General features: G+C 40.6%; 1 protein-coding gene across 6 annotated transcripts in view; it reads right to left on the bottom strand.

The window, feature by feature from the left end:
* The window catches only part of ZPLD1 (zona pellucida like domain containing 1), a 539,338-nt gene that overhangs the window by 218,753 nt on the left and 300,031 nt on the right, over positions 1–20,554 (bottom strand). For 4 of the 6 annotated variants that reach the window (XM_042999205.1, XM_042999207.1, XM_042999203.1 and 1 more), the window contains 2 exons: positions 14,225–14,424; positions 7,224–7,408 (listed from right to left, as the gene is read on the bottom strand). The exons of 1 other annotated variant lie outside the window; for it this stretch is intronic. The gene's annotated coding sequence lies outside the window, so the exon portion shown is untranslated. The remainder of the gene's footprint in view (positions 1–7,223; positions 7,409–14,224; positions 14,425–20,554) is intronic. One more of the 6 variants, XM_042999206.1, reaches the window with a different exon arrangement.

Raw genomic sequence — 20,554 nt, 5'->3', positions numbered from 1 at the left:
TTTGCTTCCTTCTGTAATACAGAGGTGGCAGTTTCTGCCTTATATGTTAAAAGAGGAAATGAGACAAACTGAGACCAGTCACGGTATTTCCCACAGGCCCCTACCTGTGTCTGCCATGAGCCCTGATGAGATGGGACCCTTCAAACAATCCCTTAGAACCTGCCTGTGGGCTCAGAGGAGCCAGCTCATGTGCACTTTGCTTCTCACCACACCTCCTGCCTTCATGTTTCTAACACTTCCAGGTTAGTGTAAATAACAAGCCAGCCTAGCCCATAATTCCCTCTTTCTGTAGCCTGTGTCAACCCCACTGTACCTGGGATGCTGAGAGACAAAGGAAGTAAAGGCGAGATACTTTGTGTCTCTGTGCTGGTGGCATAGTCAGGGCTCTGTGGGACCCCAGGGTGCTAGGTGTTTCCCAACCAGAAATTTCCCTGCTCTGCCCTGGCCATGCAAAGAGTTCCTGCCCTTTCCCCCAAGTTCCTGTAAGACCCAACCCAAGAGCTAGCCTCAGGGAGGTGGCTGCTTTATTTGGGGGCAAGACAAACACAGACCACCCATGGTGTTTCCCCGAAGGTCCCCACCTGTGGCCAGAGAGCCATGAAAGTTTTTTAGGTTGGAGCAAACAATGGGAGCCTGCCTGCAGGCTGGGAGGAGCCAGCTCATGGCACTTTGTCTCTCAGCATACCTCCTGCCTTCATGTTTCTAGTAACTCTGGGTTAGTATGAATCATGGGCAAACCCGCTCATCAGTCCCTCTATTGGTACCCTGGGGTGATATGCACAGCCTCTAGGATGCCTAGAAAGATGGATGCTTGAGTGAGACACCTTGGGACCCTGTGCTCTGGGACAGTAAGGGTGAGTGGACGAGTTGGGTTCCCCAGATGTCTCTGATCATCCAACTTCTCAGCTAAGTCCATAAGGCTAAGGACTTGCTGTGACAGCTGACTTCAGGGCAACTGGAAACTGGGGTTTAGAGATGGGTGGACCTGCAAATCCCACTGAGTCCTCCAGAAGTGTCCAGCGGGGGGGCATTTTTTAAAAGGTGGGGGTGGGGGAGGGGGTGGGGATGGAGGGAATGACAAGGTTTAAAAAAAATTTTTTTTACATTTATTTATTTTTGAGAGACAGAGAGACAGAGCACAAGTGGGGAGGGGCAGAGAGAGAAGGAGACAGAATCCCAAGCAGGCTCCAGGCTCTGAGCCGTCAGTACAGAGCCCAACGTGGGGCCCGAACTCACAAACCACAAGATCATGACCTCAGCCAAGTCAGATGCCTAACCGACTGAGCCACCCAGGTGCCCCAGGAAATGACAAGGTTTGATGCAGCCAATTCAACACACAACTATAGAGTATTTTACTAAGTGCAAAGAACAGGAGATACAAAAAAAAACAATAAAACTGATTCTTACCCTCAGAGATTTTAAACGCCTACAGATACACACATTCATAAATTTCATCCCATGATAAGTGCTATAATAGAACCACATACACAGTCCCTTGGGAATACAGATAAGTAGTAATTAATTATGCTGAGAAAGATGGATGGGAGGGAGTGATATAAAGTTCCAGACAAAGGGTGAGCTGTTAAATGGACCTTAAAGAGTGACTAGGAGTATGCCAAGTAGATGAAGAAAGTGAAGCAGAGAAAACAACATGAAAATGCATGACAGAGTAAAAAAATAATAATAACACATGGTGTATTTAAGAAATATGAAGTGGTCCAAGTAATTAGAACCCGAGATACAAGGGAAGAGAAGGAATGAGGCGACATCAAAGTAAGATGGACAAGGTTAGGAAGAGTCAATGGAAGAACATCATATGTCATGCCCATAGACGTAGCCTTCAGACCCATAAGGAAGTGGACCATGAAGGGTATAATCCCACACATGTTTTACAGTTACTCTGGTCACAGTAGGGAGACTGGACTGGAAGGGTGTGAAAGGAAGCAGAAGACAGGCCACTGCCATGGACCAGGAGACAATCAGGAGGACTTGACTTAAGTCAGTGAGCATGGAAGTAGAGGAAGAAAGAATTTTTCAGAGCTTTGTTTGAAATGGGAACAAAGGAGGTAAGGAAAAGGAATTAGATTCCTTCCAGGTTTCTTCTTAGGCAACCTTGTGGGGAGTGATAATGTAAACCATGTTTCTCAAGTCAGGATGGAGTGGGAGTTAGAATGGGCTATGGTTCTTGTTAAAATGCACAGGGGCACACCCCCAGACCTGGGTTGGACTGGGACACGGCCATACACCAAACTAGAGAAGACAGGTAGAGGAGCAGGTTTTAAGAAATGATACTGCAATTAAATTATTTAGTGAGAAAAGAATAAGCAGTCTGAATTCTTTTCAGTCTGAATTCTTAGGGGAAGGAGCTATATAAATTTAAGCTGTGTTATCTCTAAAAGAAAACTCTCTGTCAAAAGCTAATCTGGCTTGGATTCATTGGATTTGTATTATCTGAGAATTTTGTCAAAGAATGATAAGTTATTGGCTAGAATCTAGCAGCTACTTCAAATCCAGAGCATCCTAATGTCAAATGTAACAAGGTTCTACTAATAGACAAATATATATGAGGAGATACAGCATTATTTTAGCTGCCAAAACAAAAATTTTTAATCAATTACATATAAATTACCAAAATAATCATCGTGTTTTACTTAATGGGAGAGTTACAGGAAGAGAGAGAAGCTAAAAGTGAAATTCTTTGTGGAAATTACCTAAATTTTTTTTTAAATCTGAGATTATGGAGACTCTGGTTAGTTCATACTTATGTCTCACTGATTACCTTCTTTACCCTTCTCTGTTTAGATGTCCATGAGTGTGTGATGACTCAAATGTTCACACTTGTCTGTGCAAATGCATGGCCCTTGATTTTTTTTTCCATTTGTTTTACTGTATAAGCAATAAAGAGATTGTTGCTAACTGGAAAATTATGGTTTAAGGTCATAATTTTATAGATCCTGAGGACAGGTAAAGAAAAGTTTGAAAATCCCAAATGACCCAGGCTCATTTGTCACATGGATGTTGTTATGGGGACATAGACCTTTATCACCAGTGCATTAAAACTCAAGGGGGCATTTTAGAAAATTCTTAAGTGTTGAGAGACAGAGAAGCAGAGAAAGTCTGGAAGATGCATATGTTACTATAAGAATTTTGTGAAATTATAGTGGGGATGAAGCCACTTCTTTGCTGACAGAGCTCACCTCTGAAAAAGAAAGGCATCTGCAGTGGCTCAATAGTCATTACTAGTCTCATGAATTCTTTATATTTACTGTTTATTGTGCACGTACTATGTGCCGAGGTCTGGGCTACAACCATAGGATGCTTTCTTCCACCATTATTACTATTATCAATAATTTGTTAAGTTTCTGCCCTGTACTTGGCACTGAGCCAAGTGTCCTTACACTCAAGGAATTAACAGATTGAAATTTAAGTAAGTGGATTTACAAGACACTAACGCACAAACCTAGTATCACTACTACTTTAAAATTAATCCATTTTTACATAAAGCAGTCACCTTTCCTCTGACGGAGAACACAGCTCCCCTTCCTGGTTATTATTAAGGTGCTGGCAGCCCATGACACACATCCATGGCACCGCAAATACCTATGTTCAGAAGAAAAGTAAAAGAGAGCTTGTCCTTCCACCATCTGCATGTCTCATGTTTAAAAGATGATAATTTGAAGCTCAAAGAAATGTAGTTAATACCTTTCCTACAGTAAGTTAGCCAGTGAGGGAAGAGTTGGATCCAGAAGGCAGGTCTCCCATTTCCAGAGTTATTCCAACAGCTCCTCCAACCTTGCCGTCAGAGGTGGTCTTTGACATGAGCTAAAGAATGCTGTGTTTGCCTGTTTCTTAGCATGTTACTCTTACCTGTGTGCTGTTTTCTAATGAAAATGTAAACACATGGCCATCCATGTGTGTGTCCTGAGCTGCTTCTCCAGTCCAAGGAAAGAGTTTGAATCAATGTTTCCATCTACTCTTACATGGACTAATAGCACAATATTACAGTTGACAGAATTTAAGAATAAGTTTTGTAGTGGGGCACCTGGGTGGCTCAGTCAGTTAAGTGTCCGACTTCAGCTCGAGTCATGATCTTGCGATTCTCTGAGTTCAAGCCCTGCATCAGGCTCTGTGCTGACAGCTCAGGGCCTGGAGCTTGCTTCAGATTCTGTGTCTCCTTCTCTCTCTCTCTCTACCTCTCTCTTTCTCTCTCTCTCTCTCTCTCTCTCTCTCTCTGCCCTGTCCCCTGTCTGTCTCACTCTCTCAAAAGTAAATAAACATTAAATTTTTTTTAAAAAAAGAATAACTTCTGTAGTGATGGAGAAAGACTTTTTAATACAGAACTGACCAAATGAAACTTATGTCCTTGCACCTCACAACTTAAAGTGAAGTCAGTGGATGAGCCATCACTCAGGAGCTTGTTAGAAATGCAGGATCTCACATCCATCTGAGAATTTCTGAATCAGAATTTGCATTTGAATGAGATGTCCAGTTGACTCACATGTACACTAAATTTTAGAAAGCATTGTTCTAGACCTCATGAGCATCAAGTCAACAGAACTTCCCAACTGCAGTGTGACAAATGGGTAATATGTGCTTAATTAACGACTTCCTTAGCTCTCATTAGAGGTGGACAAAGTCTGTATCATTTAAAGCTACTAGGCCAGCCTCCTCCAAGCATGTGCAGTCTTGTCCACCGATCCTAGTGTGCCATACAAACACAAGCCTGCGTTTCTTATATGTACTGTGCACACACAAAAAATGGTTATGTACTTTTCATCTACTCTCTACATGAAAAGATTAAGTAGCAAGTACTGTTCTAGCCAGTACCTGAACTTGAACAAGTGTTAGAAACATGAATTCAATTCTGTAAAGTGCTTTGATATCATGAAATATGTCATAAAAGCATCAAACGGTTCAATATCAACACTAACAAGACACACTGGAATTCCAGAAATACCATAGCTGTTCCTTTGTTTTGAAGACTTCTTATTTGGTTTCCCAGGAGGCAAGACAATATCTCAACCAACTGCTTTCTAAAAGTGACTTTGGAGTAAGTTTGAGGCATCTCTTTTTACGTGATGGGAAATGAAATCCACTACAGTAAAATAGAAGATGATATAGCACATGCTAGGAATGAGGGGAAGCCAGGCTTATAAAATAGCCCCTTACATTTTCCTATTACGAAAAGATCCACATCTTATTTCTTCTCCAGAAAGATTTGATTCTATATGCTTGTTGGAAAGGGAGTATCAGTATTAATGAAAGTATGTCAAGTCCATAACTCAGATTCTTGGTAATGCAAGGGACTCCAGGACGCACCATCTGAGGCACTCAGCCATCCTTATCTCAGAAAAACTCCGATCCTCTAGTGCTAACAAATACAGTCATCATCAGCCACAAGTAGCTATTTATATTTAAATATAAATTAGTTTAAATTTAAATATAAATTTATTTAAATTAAGCAGAATGAAAAATTCAGTTTCTAATTTGCATTTACTACATTTCAAGTGTTCAAAAGCCACATATGAGTAGTGGCTACCATAGTGGATATATAGGAAGTTTTATTGGAAGGCTCTACTCTAGACTTTCCAAATAAACTATATTCCTCCCCTAAATTCCTGGAGGAAAAGAGGCAAAGGGCCTTTTTTGTTTGTTTGTTTACCACATCACTGTTCTTAGCACAACTGTCTTCAGCCTGGTAAAATAAAACCATACGCCAACCACACATGTTCTCTCAAGAATCTCCTCCTTCCATCACTGCTCCATACCCCCAGAGTTAGGAGCTAGTGAGACTTCCCCACCACTGTACAAGGACTATGGGCCCATGGCAGACACCAGAAGAAATAGAGTTTTCTAACCATGCTCCATGACCTCTCTTTTTATAGTAAAGTCTTGAAGCATGCCACTCCATTCCTACACCACCCTAAAACTCTACCAAAATGGCCACCATTAAAAGATTAAGTTATGCCTGTTAACTCATTAATTCAATTCTCACAAATACTTCCATTCATGAAGTCATCCATTCTACAAATATGTATTGAAAGGCAACTATATCCCAGGCACTGTGCTAGGCACAGAAGATCTAGTGATGGACAACACAGTTATGGTGTCTTTCCTTATGGCGCTGATAGGTTAACAGGAAACAGCACATAAATGATTATAAGTGTGGTAAGTACAACACAGGGGATGTAGCAAACTATCTAACAGGAAGGCCTGACCTAGTCTTCTGGGATAGGAAAGGCCTCCTGAGCTATTGATATTTAAGGTGAGATCTGAAAGAGAAAACCTAGTTAGAGAAAAAGGAGAAGAGGAGCATTCCAAACCATGGTAACAGGAATTGAAAGAGAGTCAGTGTGACTGGCCCATAGAGACCAAGCAGAGAGTAGCAGAGATCATGGTCAGGCCAAGTATGTCATCATCTTATTGGCATTTCCAAAGTCACTCTGGCTACAAAGAATGGATAAGAAGGGAAAAAAAACAGATTCATGGAGATTATTTCAGAAGTTCTGTATAAGACCATGGGCTATGATCAAGGCATAGTAAAAGTGGACAGGGTGGTAAAAACTTGGAGGTGGAATCAATAGGCCCTAAGACTGAATGGAGGAAGAGAGAGTTTAAAATATGACTCCCAGATTTCTAGTTTTAGGGATGGCTTGTTTGGTAAGATGGCAAACACTGTAAAAGGAGGGGGTTGTGGAAGACCAGGCACTAAAGTTAATTTGGAGACTGATATCTGTGAAACTTGGAAAATGGCATTCTCAGTAGGCAGCAGATAGATGTGTGGGTCATCAGCAGGGGTGTAGATGACACAGAAACCACTGGAGTCCCTGAAATCATCTCAGGAGAGAACACAGATTAAAAAGAAGCAGAGGCCCCCACACAGCCCTACAATGTGCCTCCTGCAGGGCTGTGGCTGCTTTCTGAGGAGGGCAGCCCTGCCTCCAAAAGATCTGCCATCAAATAAATGCTCCATTCGGAACCACCCAAGATTAAATCTCAGCCATCAAGCATTTGAGGTTGGCAAGATGCTGTTTTTCCAAGTTTTTCTGCAATATTTGAAATATTTGAATACTTTCAGATCTCCATTCCTGTCCCTGGCTTAAAGCAGATACTTAGTATTCAAACTAGATTTCTGGCCGGTCCTGTCCAGAGGAGCCTCCTTCTCCCCATTCCTTGAGATGCACTGCCATCTGGTGGCCATCATCTGGCAGAAGCATTCTTACCTTTCTCTTCCTTTGTGTTGGCTTGAGATGCACACACCCTCTGGGTTGACTCTTCCCCAAACCATTTTTAGCTTCTTTCATGGTATCATTGAACTCCAAATGTAATTGAACAGGAAGGTCAAGTAGTACTAAAAGCAATGGCTCATTTTTTTCACCTCCTTTCTTCAAATATTGTTTTATGCAACCTTCAGAACATGTAGGCATTGTTAATGGAAACAAGAAATATGGATTGTAAAAGTGCTCATAATTGCTGTAATACCATAGATATGTTCCTGATAATGATATTAATCACATTTTTAATTGATTTATAGAATTCAATTAGTTCATGGTTGGTCCCCCCCCCTCCTACTTTTAACTCAATTCTGGGCAACTAAATGTAGATAATGGCTGATATGCCAACATAGTTGTTTTATTTCATGGTTTCAGTGTCAGTCATAAGCTTTAGAATATAGCTCCAGTTTTAAGAGACAACAGTAAACTAACTCATAGTATACTTTTCTATTTTTTTCGTACCTCTTCCCTTAATATATAAAATAATGGAAAAAATAATTATTTGCATTTTAGTAATGGGCTCAATCATGACACTCGTGCCCTCTGTACATCATGCTATGATATACAACCACATCCTAATGAAACAGGTTTCAATTTGGCTAAATTTCAATCAAAAAGCAGTAATCTAAGATGGAATTATATAAACTGATAGCATCAGCACTGTTTATTGTAATTCAGCAAACCATAAAAGACAGTGTAATTCTATTTCTTTTTTGTTCACACTTCCCAATTATATATAGATAACACAAAATAATTACATAGTTCCTATTTTTCTGAGAATCTCTAAATGGCAAAAGATAGAACACCCATGTGTCATCTGAGTCATATATATATATATATATATATATATATATATATATATATATATATATAACACTCAGTTTTTAAGAGAGATGAAACCCAACCGAAGTCAAAAATCGATGCAAAATTCAACAAATGACAAAATCATGAAACAAAAGGACCAGTATTTTTTTAAATTTTTTTTAATGTTTATTTTTGAGAGAGACAGCACATGAGCGGGGGAGGGGCAGAGAGAGAGGGAAACACAGAATCTGAAGCAGGCTCCAGGCCCTGAGCTGTCAGCACAGAGCCCGATGCGGGGCTCAAACCCACAAACTGCGAGATCATGACCTGAGCTGAAGTTGGACGCCCAACCGACTGAGCCACCCAGGCACCCCCAAAAGGACCAGTATTAAACCATGTGCTTTCTTAATTATTTGAGCTCCCTATAATTCAGATGTTTACTTTAAAAATTCTCTATAAGATAGGTCTGTTTTTTTTATCTGAAAGATGTCCAGAATTCCTAATACTTTAAGACCTACCACAATCATTGAATGAATCATTGGTGAATAAATAGGAAGAGTGCTGGACGGCATAGCACTAGGAGGTGAACTGAGTAAAAAAAATTCCGGTCCTTCATTAACTTGAAACCTGATGTAGCCCAAGTATAAATCAAATAACACAGAAGATGGGAAAGCACTGTGAAAATTATAAATCATGAAAACCTAAAGAAGAAACGTTCTCATAATAAGGAGAGTTGCATCCCAAACAACATGGTAGAGGAGAGCTCATCATGAACACACTGGCACAAACCGACAAAGTAAATTAGCTAAGAAAATACGTAGCGGAAGCTAAAAACTTATGATAGCTGCAAGAGTAAGAACTGGCTTTGATATCTGTCACTAATTTTTGAGGATTCACTGTTTGTGAGGCAGCTGAATAAAGCCCCTTATCCTTGTTTGTTTTCATCGTAATTCTCTGATTTTCTTTCCATCTTAATTCCCAGAATAACTCTGGAGCAGCAACCAAACAGAAAACAGAAGGCCAGCAGCACCTCTCTAAATACTGTTCTGCCGTGTGGTGAGCAGTGGTGTGCGGCCAGTTGATGCTTGCAGTAAATTATGTGAAACATCCATCCCCCAAGTGTCCTGTGCGGCTGTACAGGGAAGCTCATAGCACATATCTGAAGGATCTCTTTGCTCAGGAAGGTTTAAACAAAGTTCAAACAAAATTTGCTCCCCAGTGGATAATCTTAAATCAAAATCAGAATGCCACAGGCTTGATTCATGAGCCTATAAAACCCTATGAGTCCTGACACATAGAGACACATTCTCAGATTCCCAGCAATCCTTCTTCTGCTCTTTCCTCTAATAACATCAACTTCCCTTGGGTCATCATCACCTCCCAGCAGTTTGTGTAGGAAAAGCAGGATTGCAGGAGAAATAAAGCTCCTCATACAGAATGCATTTCTTTAAAATACCTGAATGTTCCTTTGGTTTCTTGGGGGATAAATCTAAAATTAGCCTCGAGTCCACAGCCGAAGATGTACTTTCTTGCTTCTCTGTTCATGTCCACAAACTCTGAGGTCATCTGCAACACCAAGTACCCTACAGTGATTTATATCCTACAGGATTTGCCTTTCATGGCAAATGGCTATTGGACAACCCACCATGTGTGCCTCATCCAGCCCTTTCTCAGCTGCCTTATTAATAGGTATTCCACAGCCTGGTGGCTTAAACAACAGAAGTTTATTTTCTCTCAGCTCTAAAGTCTGGAAGTCTAGAGTCAAGGTGCCAGCATGGTTGGTTTCTCGTGAGACTACTCTTCTCAACTTGCAGACAATGGCGTCCTGCTATTTCCTCACATGGCCTTTCCTCTGTGTGTGTGCAAGGAGACAGAGTTCTAGTGTTTCTTCCTGTTCAACATATGATATGTCCTTTAGAACGATCATTCAGGTCACTGTGAGGAGAGCGAAACAAAGAGAAGATACTGGAAGCAAAAGGAAAGTCAGTAGTCTCTTATTAGCCCAGAAGGTGAAGAAAGAAGATTCAAACAATATCACAGAAATAGGATTGAAGATAAGGCACAGATCGGAGAGACTCTGAAGAAATAGTCAAGAAATTTGGGGGAAATAATGATTTCTGTCACAAAGGGCTTCTGGGGAAGCTTTACTTACTTATATTTAAAATTTAAAGATGTTAGACATTGTCAGGGGACACTGAGGGGAAGGACCTATTAGTAACTCTCCAACAGACTTCACTACTAATATATGCCTCGATATGTACTTAGGAATTAATATCCTAGAGTTCAACTGTAAGCTCTAAAGCTGTCTTACTCTCAGAGACAAAATTAGTTGTAGGCACAACCAGGCTGAGGGAGGCCGGATTGTGCCTACAAACACAACTAAGCTGGAGTAGCTGCAGTAAACCCAGTTCAGTCTGAATCTAAAACGTACCATCTTAGCACTGCTGCTGCCTAAGCTTTATATCCATGATACATTATTCCACTGGGCACCCAACTCCATGCCTTGGAATCCTCCCTCTCCCTAAATTCTTCCTAAATCACCCAGTACATCACAGAGGCACAGAGACTGGCAAGACTTCCTTTATTATTTTTGTAATAATAATATTATTAAAATATTAAATATTATTAAGTATTTTTTGAGAGAGAGTATGTGTGAATAGGGGAGGGGCAGAGAGAGAGGGAGACAGAGAATCCGAAGCAGGCTCCACACTGTCAGAGCAGAGCCTGATGCAGAGCATAAACCCATGAACCCTGAGATCATGACATGAGCTAAATCAGATGCCCAACCAACTGAGCCACCCAGGTGCCCCTGCAAGCCTTTCTTTAGATCCTGAAGTTGAAAATGGCTTTAGCATTCATCTTTTCCTTTCTATTTCCAGGCCCAGTCCTCAGCAGTACCAGAATTATTCCAATCTATTCTGCTTACTGTTTGTTACCACATGCCTTCCAAAGACATAACTCTGTCCAGGCCCCCCTCTGTGAGCCTCCCTGACTCCCTCAGCAGGACCAGCTCTTTGTCTTAGAAGCTGCACCACAATCATCTGTATGTGTCCCCTTCCAACTAGACTGTGAGACATATCTAGTTCAATCAAATTCACACCATGCTGCTCTGGAGCTTGTATATACTTTGTATTTGTTGAATCAATTATTTGATCAAGAATCCTTGTGGTAAGAGAGTTTACATTAGTGATTGTATTAAGTATAGTGCTGCATGAGTATATGCTGTTTTCTCCTGCTCATGTGTAAAGTGCCTGCACGCCAGGCCAGGGTGTTAAGTTTCTTTATATCCTAGAGAATCTATGGCATTGTCTTACACCTAGTAGGTATCTAGGTGATGCTTGTGTTTGGTGTAGGTAGTATCTCTCTACTCACCACAGCATAAACTGGAACAAGGTCTGAATGAAAACACACTCCCCTATTTTCCCTATATTAATAAGTTCCATTCAAGAGATCATTTAAAATGACCACTTCTCAGATCCTCTTCCAGAATCTCTTAAGCCAACCAACATGAAGAATTAGGACTTCCATCTCTGCTCTGTTTGAGAGCAAGGAGTGATAAAGGGGATACAGCCACGGCAAGACATCAGGAACCAAACTTAAAGAATGAGTCCTACAGCCAGAGCAAACTATTACTCTTCTGTCTTCCTCAAAATTCTGTCTCACCCAGCTTAAAAGCTTATGGCACCAGCTAGCTGCCAATTGCGAAATCACTCAATCATTTCAGAACCAAATAGTTGAGGTATGGGAGTAAAAAATAAACCCTGTCCTCATCCCACCCACAGCCCTTTCTTCTAAACTGAAAATGTTTTATTCATACAGTTTGCCTTACTGAAAGAGGCACAAATATGGAACTATTTACTTGGAGAGAGAGAGATAGAGTGTGAGTCGGGGAGAGGGAGAGAGAGAAATCCAAGCAGGTTCCAAGTCAGTGCAGAGCCCACCACAGGGCTCAATGCCACAACCCTGGGATCACAGCCTGAGCCAAAATCAAGAGTTGTACACTCAACCGACTGAGCCACCCAGGCGCCCCAGTACAGAACAACATCAAAGCAACTCTGATATCTAGGTTGCCTTTGCACTAGAAGCAGCCATATTTTAACTCAGTATTACTGAAGAAACCAGACCAAATTCACATGCGGCAAATGAGAACAAATGGATGGTTCAGTGTAGTACCCGAATGGCTTGTTCATCACAATGATAAAGAATGTTTATTAAGCATGTTTATTGTGTATCTGGTTCTACACTAAGTGCTTTAAATGCTTTCTATCCTTTTGTGCACATTCTATCCACACAATAATCCTGTGTGGTCATAATTATTCCTTTCACGTATGGGAAAAATGAGGGCTGCTTGTGCCTACAAATACACAACTAAGCTGAAGTAGCTGCAGTAAACCCAGTTCAGTGTGACTCTTAACCCCACCATCCTTACCACGGTTCCCGTCTAGGCTCAACTGGGAAATTCAAATGTGAGGCGTAACTGTTGATTCGGCCAAAAGGACTCAAAGCCGTGAAATAAACATGATGCAGCTTCTCAGAGCAATTTTACTCAACAGCAAATTAAATACATTTTAATATAGTAAAACAAACCTCAGTTTAATGGAAACTTCACACTTACTTTTAAAATAGGAAGCAGCAGGGGCGCCTAGGTGGCTCAGTCGGTTGAGCCTCCAACTTCAACTCAGGTCATGATCTCAAGGTTCATGAGTTCAAGCCTCATGTTGGGCTCTGTGCTGAAGGGTGGAGCCTGCATGGGATTCTCTTTCTCCCTCTCTCTCTCTCTCTTTTCCTTCCCAACTAGCACTTTCTCTCTCTCTCAAAATTGATAAACTTTTTAAAAAAATCTTTAAAAAATAATAAAATAGAAAGCACAAAAAAAATTGTCTTTTTAAAGGTGGAGTCCCACCTGAGACAATGTCTCAGACTGTACTGGCCTCCCTCCCCTACCCCTCTCACTCCCAGTGGAATTTATTTGGTCCTACACTTCATTAAAAGGCTCAGGTATGATGTAGACAATGGCCAGCATTAGGAGATACATTCTTTTTTTTTTTTAAGTTTATTTACTTTTGAAAGAGACAGAGCACAAGTGGGGAGGGACAGAGAGAGAGGGAGACACTGAATCTGAATCAGGATCCAGGCTCTGAGCTGTCAGCACAGAGCCTGATACGGGGCTTGAACTCATGAACTGTGAGATCATGAACTGAGCCTAAATTGGATGCTTAACCAACTGAGCCACCTAGGTGCCCCAGGAGACACATTCTAAGAGCAGAGGTATATGGGCAAGACATGGCTGTGGTCACTATTATTTAGGTGAGCTGTTTGTGTTCATAGAACTATAGCCCCCAAGCACAGGACAGAGGATTGTGTACCAAGACTTCCATCATCAGGTGGAGTTCTGCATAAGGACTGAGTAGAATCCTAAGCAACATAAAGCCAGAGAGAAAACATAGTTAGAGAATCCATAGCTGGAAGAATACTCTTCAAGTTCCAGATTTAGAATCTTCCAGACAGCAGAGAAGAGAAAGAAAAAGAGAATGGAAGAGAGGGAGAGGGATAGAGAAGAGAGGGAATATTACAGAGAGAGATAAAGATAAAGGGATGGAGGAGAAAGAGGGGGAATAAAGAGGGAAATAAAGGAAGAAAGGAAAAAGTTGAGATACTAGTTAGCGCTTAAATGTCTTACCAGTTATGGCTGACCCCCTGAATTTAGTCTTGGCCGATCTTCCAATATCATTGTGATTTGTTGCCTGAACCAGCATCTAAATCCTTTTCCTATTTGATAAATCCTTCACCATATGAATCATAGTAAAAAGCAGGAACTTATCCACCTGAGAAGCTGGAAATGCCAGCCCCTCGAATATATGACCTCAAGTCTGTTGATCAAAAGCACCTACACAGAGGCAACTGCTATCCTTCCTGCTCCTGGCAGGACTTCCTAAGGACCTGGGGCTGGAATGGGCTGAAAGTAGGTCCAACTGTAAAAAGCTAAAAGATGCCCAAATCAGGCAAAGGTAAGGACTGCTATTTGATGATGATAGAGGAATACAATTTTCACATAAAATCAGAGGTCTTACAGATTTATGCCTCAAACCAATGTTTTCCACTAGTTTAAAGGTATGATATCCATAAATTTTTCCTGTGGGTCTTACCTAATGACGGATCAGCTTCCCCTTTAGCTTCTACACAGTCAACTTGATTAACAACCCAAGATGATTCTTTTTCTGTGCTCCTCTACCTCCATCTAGTGGATGGAGAGTCAAGTGCCAGTCTGGCTTCCTTGTGCTCCATAATCTATGCAGGCTTTTTTTTCCCTGGATCTGTAATTGCAGGTTTGTTCAGGCTTTTGCGGCTGAAAAACATTCGTACCTTTCATTGGGCAGAGTATCCATTTAGCTATAAAAAAAACCACCATGTTCTGCCCAGAGCTAGAATTACATATTCTGAACGTGTTGATCTAGCAATGACTGATAAAATTGGTCTTATGTTTCCAGTATTTCCTGTTGAAAACTCTGCCTTTAGAATATTGTGATCTTGCGAGGAATTTCTGCTGCACTGCTGCACACAAAAAAATGAAGCACAGGGAAATGACAGAAGAAATAGAAGCTGTTTCTAACAAGTGTGGCTCCAAGTACTCTCTGGGATCTAACTTGCATAGAAGACAAAAAGAGATGATAAAGAATCAAAGAACTCAAAAAGAATTTTTGAGCTGAGAAAAGCTTAATGACCACCTTATTAATATGAAATATAAAGCAGACCAAAGGAAATATAGGAAATAAGGCCCAAAGAACTTAGCTCCAGGCCAGAGTCACCAGTATAGATTCTATGAGCTGCTCTGTCTCCCTCTCTCCCTTCTCTCGAGGTCATTTCACCTGCCTATCCAGCCCTTTCTTCATTCCCCAAATTTATTATGGATTTTTCTTTTCCAAAATAAAGTTACCTTTGCCACTGACAAAATTATTAAAACACAGAATCACAGAATATTTGAGCAAACATATTTTTGCAGGCCATCATCAGGTGGAGTTCTGATTCCATATGTGTAGGATCTAGGTACTTTCAATAACTCTGCTACAGTCATAAAACCAGCTGGTTACAGAGCCATTGGAAGACAACTTTAATGTAAATCTGCAACACTCTGAAAAAAGAATGGGCCATCATAAAGACAGCCATACGTAGCAATGTCCATAGGACTCTAAGATAAGAAATAATGTTTTGATTCACAGAGAAAATTTTAAGGAATAATAGATACCAGCCTTTCTTCCCTCACTTTTTTTTTCCATTTATTAGTTTCTGCCCTGGAGAAATGCCTACAGGGAGCTGTTGGGTCACAGAAATATCTGGAACCATACATGCAGTAGCCGACAAAGTGGTAGATATAACCACTAGGAAAATCACAGAGTGTTAGCCCATTCGAAGCCATGATACTTAAAATTTGTGAGCCCCATGCTGCCCCAGAATACTACTTCTGAAGGTCTCATTCATCTTGATGACAGCCAGGTCAAAGCCTGTATTTATGGCATCACCCAGGGAGATTTCCAGAGTAAGGCCTACAGAATGATGATCAAGGAATCATTTATAGTCAAGGAAACTGAATTCTACTAGACCCATCCTCTCTAAGTCTGTGTTAGACAGGAATGATAAAAAGAGGAAAGCAAAGTGTATGTAGCTAAATGCAACTGTAAATTTTTAAAATATCTCTCCCAGGTAGATCAAGCCCATGGCAGAGCAAAAACCATAAAACAGGGTAAACTTGAATATAATGACTATTCCATTTAGCACACACTTTATGTGCCATCTGGCAGACCTATGTAATTGATTGCCACAGGACATAATTATTTTAAAAGTAAATTAATTTGGTTACCAGCAATGAGATTTTTATCATGCAAACTAGAAGATGGGCAATGGGATGAAGAATGTAATCAAATCTCCAAAATCAGAATGCAAGATGGGTCATTCAGGAGGCTGGAGAGAGGAGTCCATCGCTTGGGAAACACTAGACTGAGAAACACTGCATTTCAGAGATTTCTGGTGTTCACCTCATTCACCAGATGGCAATCCCATTCCCATAAACCAGATCTGGAACTACACTGAATGTAAATCTCCTTTCTTAGGTGCATAATCCACTGTTAGAGATTTCGTCTATCCATTAAACTAAGGGACACGCAGGAAATATTTCTGAGTATCTATTGAGTATTACGCAGCTTGCTCGATACATTTTATCTATCTTCTATTTTACAGCAAATTCTATAAAAGAGGTTAAGATGATTAGACCACGATCACACAGCTGGTAAGAGATTGTGGTTGGCCAAATAATGGCCCAAAAAGATGTCCATTTCCTAATGCCTGGAACCTGTGAAATTATACAGGCAAAAGGGATATTGCAAATGTAATTAAATTAAGAAATTTGAGATCAGATGATTATCCTGGATTATCCAGGTGTCCTCTAAATGCAATCACATGTGACCTTAAAAGAGGGAAATCTGACTACGGAAGAGGAGAAGGTGATATGACCATGGAAGCAGAGACCGGAGTGATGTAGCTGGGAGCCAAGGAATGCCAGCAACCTCTAGAAGTGAAAGAGGCAAGAAATGAATTCCCCCCACCGAACCACTAGAAGGAACCAGCTCTGCCGACACCTTGTTGCCCTTTAAGACTCAATTTGGAATTGTAAACTTCAAAAATTAAGTTTGTGTTGTTTTAAACCATTCAGTTTGTGACTAAACCATTCAGTTTGTGGCAATATGTTACTGCAGCAATAGAAATTAATATAGAGATGAGTCAGAATTCTAACCCAGGTCTGCTGAAACTTGATGCCTACTTTTCATTACTTTATACTGCCTGCAATTTGATCAAAGACTCAGGAGTTAAGTACATAAGGACTTATATCTTGTCCCAATTGTTTATTCTCAAGATCTGGAACTAAGTATTGAGTTGGACAACTGAATGTTGGTTTGATTAAGTCATTAGAATTATCTCCATTTGTTGATTATTGCCATGATGGTTCTAAACAGCTGATTCAAAATTAAAAACATCAAAGAAATTCACCATTTAAGTGTGGCTGAACTCAAGTCAGTCATTTTGACTCAGATAACTACACATAATTTAAGCTAAAATATTCAGATATTGAGCTGAAAGTGCTTTGATGCTTTTGACTCACAGAATTCTTAAAGCCATTAAGTTTACATATCTAAGTTTACCCCTATCAACGTTTTTACATATTTGCATATGGGTTTTCTCTGTGGCATTGTCATAATAGCATGGAAATCTAAAGTTTATTTATTTCTTTTTAGAGAGAGAGCATGAGTGGGGTAGGGGCAGAGAGATAGGGAGAGATAGGATCCTAAGCAGGCTCTGTACTGGGCACCTCAACCTTGATCCAATCGCCCAAAATTTCTGGATCTCAGTCTCCTCACCTGTAGAATGGGGCAGAGGTGAACAATTTTCCAAGTAGATCATCTCTAAGATTTCTTCCACTTTGAAGATGAAATGATGGCAAGACTCCCACAGCAAAGCTTTTAAGTGGATTTCAAGTGTGCTCATTATTACAAGGTGCCACTAGAGGTCAGATCAAGCTCGGTAATTCTATCTAATCTGGAGCACACATTGAGCAAATGCAAAAGTTTACCTTACATTGATGTCTTGTCTAGTAGGTCTTCACCTAGACCCTTCTGAATTAATGAACGTTGACTCCAGTGTTATAGAATAAAATAGGACAATCTCTGAAACCAGAAATTACATTCATTAATCTGTGATTTGCAACTGCCTGGTACCAGAATGCTTATCTTTCTTTGTTTGCCTGGTTGCCATAATTGAATGTGTCACCTACTTGAAGCTCTGGTGCTTCATGTTTGTTCATGTTACTGTTTTAATCAATCATTTGCATGGAATTGGGACTGTGAGACTAGAAAATGTTCCCTGCATCCTCTTTATGCATCTAGGTATAACTGTATTAAGGATATGTGACTGCCTATGTATATGGCATTTGACTCATTGTATGTATTCACAGTGAAGCATAAAGAAATGAGTGAAAATGAAAAAAATGAATGAGAGCAGAGACATATTATTCCTGGATACTTGCTTTGCCAAGCTATCAATTAGGACCAGTTCTAGGCACAACTGTGACTTATGTAAAATTAGACTTGTGGTAGCTACCATTCTCCCTGTGGTTTACCCCTCCACCCATCACTCCTAGTTCCTCTCTTCTCAACATCCCTAAACTCTGCTCTCAGGAAAGATCCAAAAAACTCAAATGCAATAAAAGATATAAGAATCTGATGATGCAATTTTGCTCTCCTAGACACACATGCATTTTGTCAGAGAATATGGCTTATTAAAGAGTAGAATTCTAGGGCACCTAGATGGCTCAGTTGGTTGAGCACAAGCTTTTGGTTTTGGCTCAGGTCATGATCTCACTCATGGTTTGTGAGTTTGAGCAAGCCCTCTGTGGGGCTCTGTGCTAACAGCACGGAGCCTGCTTGGGATTCTCTCTCTCCTTCTCACTCTCTGCCCCTCCCCCACTCGCTCTGTCTCTCTGTCTCTCTCTCTTGCGCGCGTGTGCGCACGCTCTCTCTCAAAATAAACAAACTTTAAAAAAAGAGAGAAAGAGAGAACTCCAAAGGTAGTAATTTGGAGGACAGGATGATGGACAGTATCCTCAAAATCATCTGTTGGAGCTGACACCATAAGCCAGTGGCAAAAGCTGGCCTGGCCTCTAATGCATACACCCTAAATGGCTAAGTCTGTCCTTTTTCTTTTTTTAATAGCATCTATTGAGTATCCACTGCATGTGAGGTACTAGGTGATGACCCAGAGCAGGTTCCTGCACTTGACAATACACTCTACTGAGTTCCTAACTTAGGAGTGCTCTGGGCTTGCTTCCCTGATGTGTGGGATTTCTGCTTGAGGACCTGGTGTTTTCTCCCTGCAGGAGGCACTACCAGGAGGCTGGGGCCTCAGCACTATCTCCATGGCAAGAACCTGGAGAATAGGGATCCTTCTCATCTTTCCTCTGTCTCCCCTATACAGCATTAGATGACAGGGACAGGGGAGGAAAGGGTTCTGAGATTCATGCTGAGAAGATGGATGTAGAGGGTCCTAACCTGACCACCAAAACAGGGGCCTCAGATTATTTATAATTTCCAGATAGCTCTGCATTATGAGGACCAGACAAAATTTGCTAGTGGATTTTATTTTATGACACTAGAGGCAAGCAAATCTCAAAGCCTCAGGGAATTCTAAACTCCTAATGTGCTGATGAATGGACACTCAGGATCAGCTTGATGATGCTGTCACCCACCTCTACTTAAAATTATCATGGTCATGTCTGCCTTAAAGCACAGCTACCACAAGCATACTATAAAAATTATCTTTTATATTTATGGTCTCAGTAAACAGAAATAACACCTTCTATTTACCTAGCACTTGGTAATCTACAGCGTGACTCAGAAAATCCTTTTATCTGTCCCGTGAGGTTAAGTATTGTGAGTATTGTCACACCTCACAGATTTTGAGTTGGTAGGAGATCATCTATTGCACCCTCACCTCCACATTTAACCATCTTACAATGCTGGATGCAATGCCAGGCCTTTCCTAAACCACAGCCCTTCCTTCCCTGCCACCCAACACCACGTCTCATAAGCGCCAACATTTGGCAGAAGATGAACTTGAGACTCAGATGGTAGGTAACTCTCAGCAGCAGAAAGTATGGAAATGAAGGAGGAGGGTCTCAAACTGGTTGAGAGGTTTTTTGATCCTCAGTGCATGAAACCACTCAGCAGTATCCAACACCGTTGACCCCTTACTGCTTTCTTGAAGCATCTCTTTAAGGGTTTCTACTGCACTACATCCTCGACTTTTCTAGTAACTCTGATCCCTTCTTCTCATTCTCCTTAAGGAAGAGCTCCTTAAGGAGCCAGTCTTAGTTCTGAGCTCTCTTATTTTCTTCCTTTATAGTCTTTCCTTGATTTGTCTCTTATTCCCAAAGCTTTAAGTACTATTTATGCTATATCTATTCCCAAACTTGTCTCTAAGCCACGTTCCCTTTTTGAGTTCCCGATTCATTCATCCAAATGTCAGCTTGTCATTTCCATTTTAGTATTTTCACATGTCTCAAACTGACCTCTTTTTCACTCTAACCACCTCTATATTCTTCCTCATTTCATTGTATAACACTTCCACTCACCCAGAAAATTGAGTTTCATCTTCAAACTCTTCCTCTCTCTTTTCCCCCACATTCAACAAATCAAAGTACTGTAGACTTCTCTCAAAATATATCTTTAATTCATCACCTTTATTTTCAAAAATTTCATTTTAAACTATATATATTGTTCATTTTTATGTTTTTAGTATAGTCATTTTTAGAAGTACATACTGAAATATGAATAGATAAAATGATATGTTGTTTAAACAGTCTGAGATAAGAGGACATCGAAATGGCCAACAGGCACATGAAAAGATGCTCAGTATCACTAATCATCAGGCAA

This window comes from Panthera tigris, chromosome C2, assembly GCF_018350195.1.
Source record: "Panthera tigris isolate Pti1 chromosome C2, P.tigris_Pti1_mat1.1, whole genome shotgun sequence".
NCBI lineage: Eukaryota > Metazoa > Chordata > Mammalia > Carnivora > Felidae > Panthera > Panthera tigris.
The sequence above is the reverse complement of the archived record's forward strand: the minus strand, read 5'-3'. Positions and strand labels throughout refer to the sequence as shown.